The following is a 12,093-nucleotide window of genomic DNA, read 5'->3' on the forward strand; positions in this document are numbered from 1 at the left end:
CTCTTTACAGTGAAGCTGATTTCCTAGCATGCCATTAAAGACGTAGTTAAAAGGTGAAAAATAGCTTTTGTTATGGTCAGTGATGACTTCCATATTGCCACTTGCAATGGTCACTTTTCAGGTCTCACTTTACCAAACTTCTGAGTAGCATTAGGCCCAGTTCTGTACTTTCCCACACCCTCTCTTGGTTTCCTTTTACCTCTTTGTTCCTCCTCACTCTCTGTTATAATTGTTGTAATCCCTTGTATTGGTCCCACATCCTCTACCCTCTTCTGTCCATATTCTGTGCCGAGATGAACCCATCTTTTTCCATTGTTTAAATATCATCTGTACACTGATAGTCTTGCTTTCACAACACAAACTTGGTTTTCTCCTAGTTTTTCTCATTGCATTAAATTTCCCCATGTCTCTGTTACTTGAGCCAGAATCTGAGGGAGGGGTCATTATTGCTTCTCTCAACTACCCCTGACTCCCATCACATCTTACCCATTAACAAGTTCTATTTCTTTTCTGACATGTATCTCAAACCCATCCACTTTCCCCATCTGCATTGACACCGTCATGGTCCAGCCAACTCTTCTCTGAACTACTGGAGTACGCTTTCCACAGTTTTCCTCACTTTTGCTCTTGCCACACCATCCTCCCAACATCTGTTTTCCATACAGCAGCCAGATGACTTTTTCTTCCAATGACACAGAGTAGATCACGTCATGCCTCTCTGCATGGCTTCTGCGGCTCTTACCAGCACACCTTAGCACAGCCTACAGTGTGTTGGATGAACGAGGCTTGCTGACTTTCCAAGCCTGTTCTGTGTACTTCCTTCCCCAACTGATCACAGTGGTCTTCTCTGAGTTCCTGGGCTATGGCAATCTCTTTCTCATCTCAGAACCTTTGTTCATGCTGTTCCTTTCTCTTGGGAAACTCTTTCCTTGCTTTTCTCATGTCCAGTTCCTTATCCAACACATCTTAATTCAAATCTCTCTTCCATAAAGAATTCTTTCCTGGCCAGCCCATATGGAAATGCCCTTGAGACAGCAGAAGCAAGAATAACTACAATCCTGCAGCCTGTGGAACAAGAACCACTTTTACAGAAAGACAGACAAAATGAAAAAGCAGAGGACTATGTACCAGATGAAGGAACAAGATAAAACCCCAGAGAAACAACTGAATGAAGTGGAGATAGGCAACCTTCCAGAAAAAGAATTCAGAAGAGTGATATTGAAGATGATTCAGGACCTCGAAAAAAAGAATGGAGGCAAAGATTGAGAAGATGAAAGAAATGTTTAACAAACACCCAGAAGAATTAAAGAACAAACATTTAGAAGAATTAAAGAACAAACAAACAGATGAACAATACAGTAACTGAAATGAAAAACACAGTAGAAGGAATCAATAGCAGAATAACTGAGGTAGAAGAACGGATTAAGTGACCTGGAAGACAGAATGGTAGAATTCACTGCCATGGAACAGAATAAAGAAAAAAGAATGAGAAGAAATGAAGGCAGCATAAGAGACCCCTGGGACAACATTAAATGCACCGGTGTTCACATAATATGGGTCCCAGAAGGAGAAGAGAGAGAGGAAAAACCCAAGAAAATATTTGAAGAGATTATAGTTGAAAACTTCCCTGACATGGGAAAGGAAATAGCCACCCAATTCCAGGAAGCATAGAGAGTTCCAGTCAGGATAAACCCAAGGAGAAACACACTGAGACACATAGTAATCAAATTGACAAAAATTAAAGATGAAGAAAAATTATTAAAAGCAAGAAGGGAAAAATGATAAATAACATACCAAGGAAGTCCCATAAGGTTAGCAGCTGATTTCTCAGCAGAAACTCTACAAGCCATAAGAGAGTGGCATGATATATTTAAAGTGATGAAAGGGAAGAACCTGCAACCAACATTACTCTACCAGGCAAGGATCTCATTCAGATTTGACAGAGAAATGAAAAGATTTACAGACAAGCAAAAGCTAAGAGAATTCAGCACCATCAAACCAGCTCTACAACAAATGTTAAAGGAAATTCTCTAAGTGGGAAACATGAGAGAAGAAAAGGACCTACAAAAACAAACCCAAAACAATTAAGAAAACAGTAATAGGAACATACACATCGATAATTACCTTAAATGTGAATGGATTAAATGCTCCAACCAAAAGACAGAGGCTTACTGAATGGATAGAAAAACAAGACCCATAATATATGCTGTCTGCAAGAGACCCACTTCAGATCTAGAGACACATACAGACTGAAAGTGAGGGGATGGAAAAAGATAGTCCATGCAAATGGAAATTAAAAGAAAGCTGGAATAGCATACTCATATCAGATAAAATAGACTTTAAAATAAAGAATGTTACAAGAGACAAGGAAGGACACTATCTAACGATCAAGAGATCAATCCAAGAAAAACATATAACAATTATAAATATATATGCACCCAACAGAGGAGACCTCAATACATAAGGCAAATGCTAATAGCTGTAAAAGAGGAAATTTACAGTAACACAATAATAGTAGGGGACTTTTTAACACCTCACTTACACCAATGGACAGATCATCCAGACAGAAAATTAATAAGGAAACACAAGCTTTAAATGACACTATAGACCAGGTAGGTTTAACTGATATTTATAGGACATTCCATCGGAAAACAGCAGATTATACTTTCTTCTCAAGTGCACATGGAACATTCTCCAGGATAGATCACATCTTGGGTCACAAATCAAGGCTCCGTAAATTTAAGAAAATTGAAAACATATCGAGCATCTTTTCCGTCCACAACACTATGAGATTAGAAATCAATTACACGGGGAAAAAATTAAATAAAAAACACATGGAGGCTAAATAATGCATTACTATATAACCAAGAGATCACTGAAGAAATCAAAGTGGAAATCAGAAAATACCTAGAGACAAATGACAACGAAAACACAATGATTCAAAACCTATGGGATGCAGCAAAAGCAGTTTTAAGAGGGAAGTTTATAGGAAAACAATCCTACCTCAAGAAACAAGCAAAATCTCAAATAACCTGTCTAACATTACACCTAAAGAACTAGAGAAAGAAGAATAAACAAAACCCAAAGTTAGTAGAAGGAAAGAAATAAAGATCAGAGCAGAAATAAATGAAATAGAAACAAAACAATAGCAAAGATCAATAAAGCAAAAGGTGGTTCTTTGAGAAGATAAACAAAATTGATAAACTATTAGCCAGACTCATCATGAAAAAGAGGGAGAGGACTCAAATCAATAAAATTAGAAATGAAAAAAGGAGAAATTACAATGGACACTGCAGAAATACAAAGCATCATAAGAGACTACTACAAGCAACTCTGTGCCAATAAAATGGACAACCTGGAAGAAATGGACAAAACCTTAGAAAGGTGTGACCTTCCAAGACTGAACCAGGAAGAAATAGAAAATACAAACAGACAGTCACAAGTAATGAAATGGAAATGTGATTTAAAATCTTCCAGCAAACGAAAGTCCAGGACCAGATGGCTTCACAGGTGAATTCTATCAAACATTTAGAGAATAGCTAACACCCATCCTTCTCAAACTCTTCCAAAAAATTGCAGAGGAAGGAACACTCCCGAACTCATTATACAAGGCCACCATTACCCTGATAGCAACATCAGACAAAGATACTACAAAAAAAGAAAATTACAGACCAAAATCACTGATGAATATAGATGCAAAAATCCTCAACGAAATACTAGAAAACAGAATCCAACAATACATTAAAAGGATCATACACCATGGTCAAGTGAGATTTATCCCAGGAATGCAAGGATTCTTCAATATACATACATCAATCAATGTGATATACCATATTAACAAATTGAAGAATAAAAGCCATATGATCATCTCAGTAGATGCAGATAAAGCTTTTGACAAAATTCAGCACCAATTTATGACAAAAACTCTCCAGAGAGTGGGCATAGACAGCACCTACCTCAACATAATAAAGGCCATATACAACAAACCCACATCAAACATCATTCTCAATGGTGAAAAACAAAACATTTCCCCTAAGATCAGGAACAAGACAGGGATATCCTCTCTTACCACTGTAATTCAACATAGTTTTGGAAGTCCTAGCCATGGCAATCAGAGAAGAAAAAGAAATAAAAGTAATACAATTTGTAAAAGAAGAAGTAAAACTGTCACTGTTTGCAGATGACCTGATACTATATATAGAAAACCCTAAAGATGCCACCAGAAAACTACTTGAACTAATCAATGAATTTGGTAAGTTTGTAGGATACAAAATTAATGCACAGAATTCTCTGGCATTCCTAAACATTAACAAGAAAAGATCAGAAAGGCAAATTAATGAAACAATTCCATTCACCATTGCAAGAAAAAGAATAAAGTACCTAGGTATAAACCTACCTAAGGAGGTAAAAAACCTGTACTCAGAAAACTATAAGACACTGATGAAAGAAATCAAAGATGACACAAACAGATGGACAGATATACCATGTTCTTGGATTGGAAGCATCAATATTGTGAAAATGACTATACTACCTAAAGCAGTCTACAGAGTCAATGAAATGCCTATCAAATTATCAATGGCAGTTTTTACAGAACTAGAACCAAAAAATCTTAAAATTTGTATGGAGACACAAAAGACCCCGAATAACCAAAGCAATCTTGAGGGAAAAAAACAGAGCTGGAGGAATCAGACTCCCTCACTTCAGACTGTACTACAGAGCTACAGTAATTAAGACAGTATAGTACTCACACAAAAACTGAAATATAGATCAATGGAGCAGGATAGAAAGCCCAGAGATAAACCCATGCACCTACAGTTAACTAATCTGTGACAAAGGAGGCAAGGATATACAGTGGAGAAAAGACAGTCTCTTCAATAAGTGGTGCTGGGAAAATTGGACAGCTACATGTAAAAGAATGAAATTAGAACACTCCCTAACACCATACACAAAAATAAACTCAGAGTGGATTAAAGACCTAAATGGAAACCCAGACACTGTAAAACTCTTAGAGGAAAACATAGGAGGAACACTCTCTGACATAAATCACAGCAAGAACGTTTTTGACCCACCTCCTAGAGTAATGGAAATAAAAACAAAACAAAGAAAGAAATGCCCTCCCCCAGGTATTTGCCATTATAGTATTTATGATATTCCATCTAAGCACTCAGTTTTTGAGTTCTTTTGAGATTCTGTGGTGTTTTCTAGCAGGTGAAGGATGATGACTTTTTGACTGTAGAGATGGTGAGAGGACAGAATAATATGTGTCTTGTTACCAGCAAGGGATAGGGGAATATGCATCATTTTCAAATTATATGTGCAATAAAAGAGACAAGAAGAAGTTCAGGAAAGGACTAATGATTATTATCTTGGCTCAAGGGAATTGACAGATGGGGGAATAATATCCTTTGGGAGAAATAGGCATCCATTTACCATCTTGCAATTCCCTCAGAGATATCTAATTACCTCCAAAAGCAACATTCATTACAGCTTAAATACAGTGTATTTCATTGGATTTTGAGCAGTTAGGACTCTAAGAGGTCTTTAGAGTGTATCTGGTTTATCTTTCCTTTTCTAAACTTGCATCAAGAGTTGAAGAAGTTAAATGATCTGCCCAAGGTAATCCCACCACTGGGTGGACGTGTTGGGGTTTAGAATCCAGATAGTCTGCCTTCTGCTCCAGAGGGATTTCCATCACATTTTATTAATGCCTGAGCATTGAATTCCTAAAGGCAAAGGAGCCTCAGAACTATATGGACCCAATGAAGCCTTAAAAAAATTTTCCCCAGCTCTTGCTAAAATTTTAGTTATATGTCAGATTTCTTCTTGTTTATTTTTTTTACATGCAGGATTTAACTTTCCTTTCTTATAAAACAACCTTTAAAATATATATGGCAGTCATTTAAAATAGAAAATAGAGATCAGTAAAAATGATAAAGATAAAAATCGTCCACAAACTTCTCCCCATCCCTTGGATAATAGCATTTTGATGTCGTATTTTATCTTTAAAGGGTGGTTCAGAACAAGAGAATTGTCTTCTTTAATCTTGATTCTACCACCTTGCTACCAAGAAATGTCGAAGAGAATTGTGGAGCTTAAGTTTCTATTAAATTTAATCTCTACAAGTTTTTCTGGAAGCTGAGGCAGGGTATGACAAAAAAGTAGGTACATAGTTTGGGCTTAAATACTTTTCCACTTGTTTTAAGACATCTTCAGTGACCTCAAATGTGTTTACTGGAATGTAAAAGTAGATGAATATATGTAGATATATTTTAAAAACTCTAGGTCTCTGAATATATGAAGCCCATGCTCTGTTATTCACCTCATTTGATTTTAGCCCTGTGAAATGGATGTGTGTCGGGGCTGCTGTGGTTTTTTTCTTTTGTTGTTGTTGCTGTTGTTATTTTTCCCTTAAGCACAGGGTCTTTGCCTGAGATCCAGCTTAGGAGCTCGGAGGGGAGGAGCCCAGCTGAGAAGTGATGCTCCAGTGTGTGTGGGCACTGTCCCAGGTGGTTGCTGGTGAATTAGACTTTCAAAGCAGGAAAGGATGACAAAAAATAGTTTCAGCTCCACTTCAGCAGGGTCAAGACACCAACACATTTTGTTATTTAGTCCCTGGCAGGTAAATTAAAATTATATTGTTTTTCCAATACTCCTTGGAACCAATAGTGAGATAATAATGACCTGGAGTGTTTTAGTGTGGATAAATCACTGGATGTACCAGCATTTTCCTTCTTAGTTTCTTACATCCAAATCTTCAAACATTGAATTTAAAATAAATGCTCCTCTCTCCTTGTGGTCAAATAGAAAGCTTTTGAATGTAAACTTTGTAATCAGATCCGATTATGATCTATCTGCAAGCTACTTATCTGCCTAAGCCCCAATTTTCCCTCATAGTGTAATTATGAAAATTAAATGAGACAGTTAGGCATATGGTTTTGCACAGGGTCTCGGCCTCAACAGATATCTCCTGGCAGGTGAGAGGAAGGACATGAATGAGGACAGAGAGAGGGAGGGAAGAGGTTTGCGGGTGATTTATGAACTGGGATTGCTGTGCTATTGGGAGAAGATTAACTCAAGTTTTAACCACCAACATTCCTTTATTACATCAAATGATGTTTTTCCACTGTGACGTTTTATAGTTTCTATTGTTAAACATTTAAATTTCAAGGTGTAGTGATTAAATAAGTTGTTGGTGATGGTAGCAAATGTGAACAATTGCTCTGGAATTTTAAAAACTGTAAATGCGTCTTTAAAACCTAGTAGACTTTGGGCATCAGCCAGCATCATCCTATGTCGTCAAATACTTGTACTTTTCAATGACCTTGGAGCCTTTAGTGTTTTCCCCTCTCCTACACCCCCTGATGTGTTTCTTTGCTTAATCAGGAATGAAGCTGAACTTTTCTGCCACCTACTGCTTCTCAATGTATATGGATGGCTTCCTTTGAGTTGTGCTCAAAATAACATCTGATCTGAAAGCAACACTAGGAAATTCAATCATCTATGAAAAAAAGAGTAAAAAATAAAAGCCAAGCCAAGCCCCTGGAAAGTTCAGGTTCAGCTCTGGGAAATACAAAAAGGGAGTTTGGGCGAGTCTATTTCTGGAAATCTGACTGCTCCAGCACAATGTGCTGAACAGCATGAGGGATTCTTTTGTGGCTAATGTACACTTGGAGAGCCTTGCTACATTGTTGCCGCCTTTTAACCGGCTGGAGGGCAAAGTCCGTCTCAGCTGCCTGTTCTACAGAGGCTAACTCATCACTTGAGAGTTTCCCCTAGTATAATATCCTAGAGCTCCTACTCTGATTTTCTAGATCTGCTGGGTCTCGGCAGAGAGGCAATATTTAGAATCCTAGGCAATACACTAAACTGATGGTTCTGGAATTTCTTTCTTGCTGTTTGGTTTATTTCTCCCCCTCACTAACTAGTCTAATGAATACACGTTCCCCCCAGGGACACTTTCCTGCATCAGGGCATCTATTGAGACTTGTCTTGGGCCTATTGTGAGAGGAATAGAACAAGCCACAACAGAAGAGCCTGCCAGTGCCTGCTAGCATCAACATGTGCCATAAGGTGCTACTCCCAGAATTACAACTTCCTCCCTCCCCACTCACGCTTTCCTAAACCCAGGGTTGACACCTGGGTATGAAGCATCATTGAAAGTTTCTTCCGAAAAAAAAAAAATAGCTATCTCATCTTATATTCCTCAGGTTTTCTGGATTCAGGTGTACTCCATTCTTTTCTGATTTTCCTATCTGGCCTGATTTAGTTCCTCAGGAGATATGGATTCCATCATAAACATCACAGGCAGACTCCAGCTCCTAATAGGTCTGTCTGCCTATTAGGAGCTGGAGTCTTATCTATAACTTTTCTTATCTATAGCTATACTGAAAGGTACATTGAGAAAAGAAACCCTGGAAATTATCAGCTTAACTCAGTGAAAAACAGCAACCAAAAAGAAAAAAAGTCCTTTCATTTAGAATTATCTGGCTAATTTCAGGTGAAAAAAATCATTTTGCCTTGGACTACCAGGATAATTGCCTCATTTTTTCCACTTTGCTTTGCTAGTGACCTAAATGGTACTCTGAGCTTTGAATTCTTTGGTCTCTTGTTCCAGCATTTTGTGCTTCAAATGATTTTGCCCCTCCCCATTTTCTCTATTACCTGTAACCAAGGAAACTGATGCGTACTAAAAGCTTTCTGGTAAATGTACCTTCCATCATTTTCTTCTTCATTGCTGGCTTAAAAAATTCCATTTTTTTCTGTGGATTTTATAGAAAACAACAATCCTTTGAAAGGAGAAACCATTGGTTCAGGTAAACCCAAGGTGAGGATGTGCAAAAAGAATAAACTTTGGCAGCTCATGAAATCACCCTGGAATTATGTTACAGGGAAAGACTCTATTTTGACAGTCTGTTTTGTTTTATACTTTGGAGCGGATAGTTTGGGTAAAGTAGTCAATATAACTGAGCTTGGATGACATCACTGAAAGTAATAGAAAAAAAATCATGATTAGTCTTCCCCAACTCCTTTGGGCATATGCCATACAATATGGTAGCCACTGATCACAAAATTTAAATTATTTAAGTTTAAATTGATTAAAATGAGATAAATTGAAATTTCAGTTCCTCAGTCACACTGGCCACATGTCAAGTGTGTCATAGCAACATGTGGTCAGGGGCTACTGCATTGAATAGCACAGATATAAAATATTTCCACTGTGACAGAAAGTTCTATCAACAACACTGCTCTAGTTATCACTTTGCTTAAGTTTTTTCCCATCCAGGAATATCAGCTTCCCTTACCGCTGCCTCTGCAAAACTTACTAGTCTTACTGAAGCATTCTCACCTCTATCATGCATTGGAAGTCTACTCCACACCGCATTTTCCAGTTTTTATATATCGTGGGCAGAATTTGTAGAGTTTAGAAGATAATGTTATTAATTTATTATTTATGTGTTAGTCTTAAATTTTAAACTAGATTAAAACCATATTAAAGGGGCTTCCCTGGTGGGGCAGTGGTTGAGAGTTCGCCTGCCGATGCAGGGGACACAGGTTCATGCCCCGGTCCGGGAAGATCCCACATGCCGCGCAGCAGCTGGGCCCGTGAGCCATGGCTGCTGAGCCTGCGCGTCCGGAGCCTGTGCTCCGCAACGGGAGAGACCACAACAGTGAGAGACCCACATACCGCAAAAAAAAAAAAACATATTAAAGGCAAGAGTTATGCCTCATAGACCTTCAACATCCTCTAGACCATATTTATTATTATTTGTTTTTTTCAAAGTGTGCTCTGGGACTAAGCTCAGGGATTTTATATGCATCTTCTAGAATGTGGGCTCTTGTAAAACAATGTCATTATTTATTTATTTATTTATATTTTTGGCTGAGTTTACTTCTACCTTGTATTTTTTTTCTTATTAGTCATACATTTTAAACACAGCAGTGTATACATGTCAATCCCAATCTCCCAATTCATCACACCACCACCCACACCACACCACCACCCACACCCCCTGCCGCTTTCCCCCCTTGGTGTCCATACATTTTTCTCTACTTCTGTGTCTCAATTTCTGCTCTGCAAACTGGTTCATCTGTACCATTTTCCAGGTTCCACATATATGCGTTAATATACGATATTTGTTTTTCTATCTTACTTCACTCTGTATGACAGTCTCTAGATGAATCCATGTCTCTACAAATGACCCAATTTCGTTCCTTTTTATGGCTGAGTAATATTCCATTGTATATATGTACTGCAACTTCTTTAGCATTTGTCTATCGATGGGCATTTAGGTTGCTTCCATGAGCTGGCTATTGTAAATAGTGCTGCAATGAACATTGGGGTGCATGTGTCTTTTTGAATTATGGTTTTCTCTGGGTATATGCCCAGTAGTGAGATAGCTGGGTCATATGGTAATTCTATGTTTAGTTTTTAATGGAACCTCCATACTGTTCTCCATAATGGCTGTATCAATTTATTTTCCCACCAACAGTGCAAGATGGTTCCCTTTTCTCCACACCCTCTCCAGCATTTTTTGTTTGTAGATTTTCTGATGATGCCCATTCTAACTGGTGTGAGGTCATACCTCATTGTAGTTTTGATTTGCATTTCTCTAATAATTAGTGATGTTGAGCAGCTTTTCATGTGCTTCTTGAGCATGTGTATGCCTCCTTTGGAGAAATGTCTGTTTAGGTCTTCTGCCCATTTTTGGATTGGGTTGTTTGTTTTCTTAATATTGAGCTGCATGAGCTGTGTATATATTTTGGAGGTTAATCCTCTGTCCAATGATTTATTTGCAAATATTTTCTCCCATTCTGAGGGTTATCTTTTCGTCTTATTTATGGTTTCCTTTGCTGTGCAAAAGCTTTGAAGTTTCATTAGGTCCCATTAGTTTATTTTTGTTTTTGTTTCCATTGCTCTATGAGGTGGATCAAAAAAGATCTTACTGTGATTGATGTCAAAGAGTGTTCTTCCTGTGTTTTCCTCTAAGAGTTTTATGGTGTCTGGTCTTACATTTAGGTCTCTAATCCATTTTGAGTTTATTTTTGTGTATGGTGTTAGGGAGTGTTCTAATTTCATTCTTTCACATCTAGCTGTCCAGTTTTCCGAGCACTACTTATTGAAGAGACTGTCTTTTCTCCATTGTATATCCTTGCCTCCTTTGTCATAGCTTAGTTGACCATAGGTGAATGGGTTTATCTCTGGGATTTCTATCCTGTTCCCTTGATCTATATTTCTGTTTTTGTGCCAGTGCCATATTGTCTTGATTACTGTAGCTTTGTAATATAGTCTGAAGTCAGGGAGTCTGATTCCCCCAGCTCCTTTTTTTCCCCTCAAGACTGCTTTGGCTATTTGGGGTCTTTTGTGTCTCAATACAAATTTTAAGATTTTTTTGTTCTAGTTCTGTAAAAAATGCCATTGGTAATTTTATAGGGATTGCATTGAATCTGTGGATTGCTTTGGGTAGTATAGTCATTTTCACATTATTGATTCTTCCAATCCAAGAACATGGTATATCTCTTCATCTGTTGGTATCATCTTTAATTTTTTCATTAGTGTCTTATAGTTTTCTGCATACAGGTCTTTTGTCTCCCTAGGTAGGTTTATTCCTAGGTATTTTATTCTTTTTGTTGCAATGGTTAATGGGAGTGTTTCCTTAATTTCTCTTTCAGATTTTTCATCATGAGTGTATAGGAATGCAAGAGGTTTCTGTGCATTAATTTTGTATCCTGCAACTTTACCAAATTCATTGATTAGCTCTCGTAGTTTTCTGGTGGCGTCTTTTGGATTCTCTGTGTATAGTATCATGTCATCTGCAAACAGTTACAGTTTTATTCCATCCTTTCCAATTTGTATTCCTTTTATTTCTTTTTCTTCTCTGATTGCCATGGCTAGGACTTCCAAAACTATGTTCAATAATAGTGGTGAATTTTGTATCTGGCTTATTTCACTTAGCAAAATGTCCTTCAGTTTCATCCATGTTGTCACAAATGGCAGGATTTCTTTTTGTTTTTATAGCTGGATAATATTGTATTTGTGTGTGTGTGCGCGTGTGTGTATGTTTGTGTGTGTGTATCCCATTTTCTTTATCCATT

Source organism: Mesoplodon mirus, assembly GCF_964341445.2.
Source record: "Mesoplodon mirus genome assembly, chromosome: 6".
Lineage (NCBI taxonomy): Eukaryota > Metazoa > Chordata > Mammalia > Artiodactyla > Ziphiidae > Mesoplodon > Mesoplodon mirus.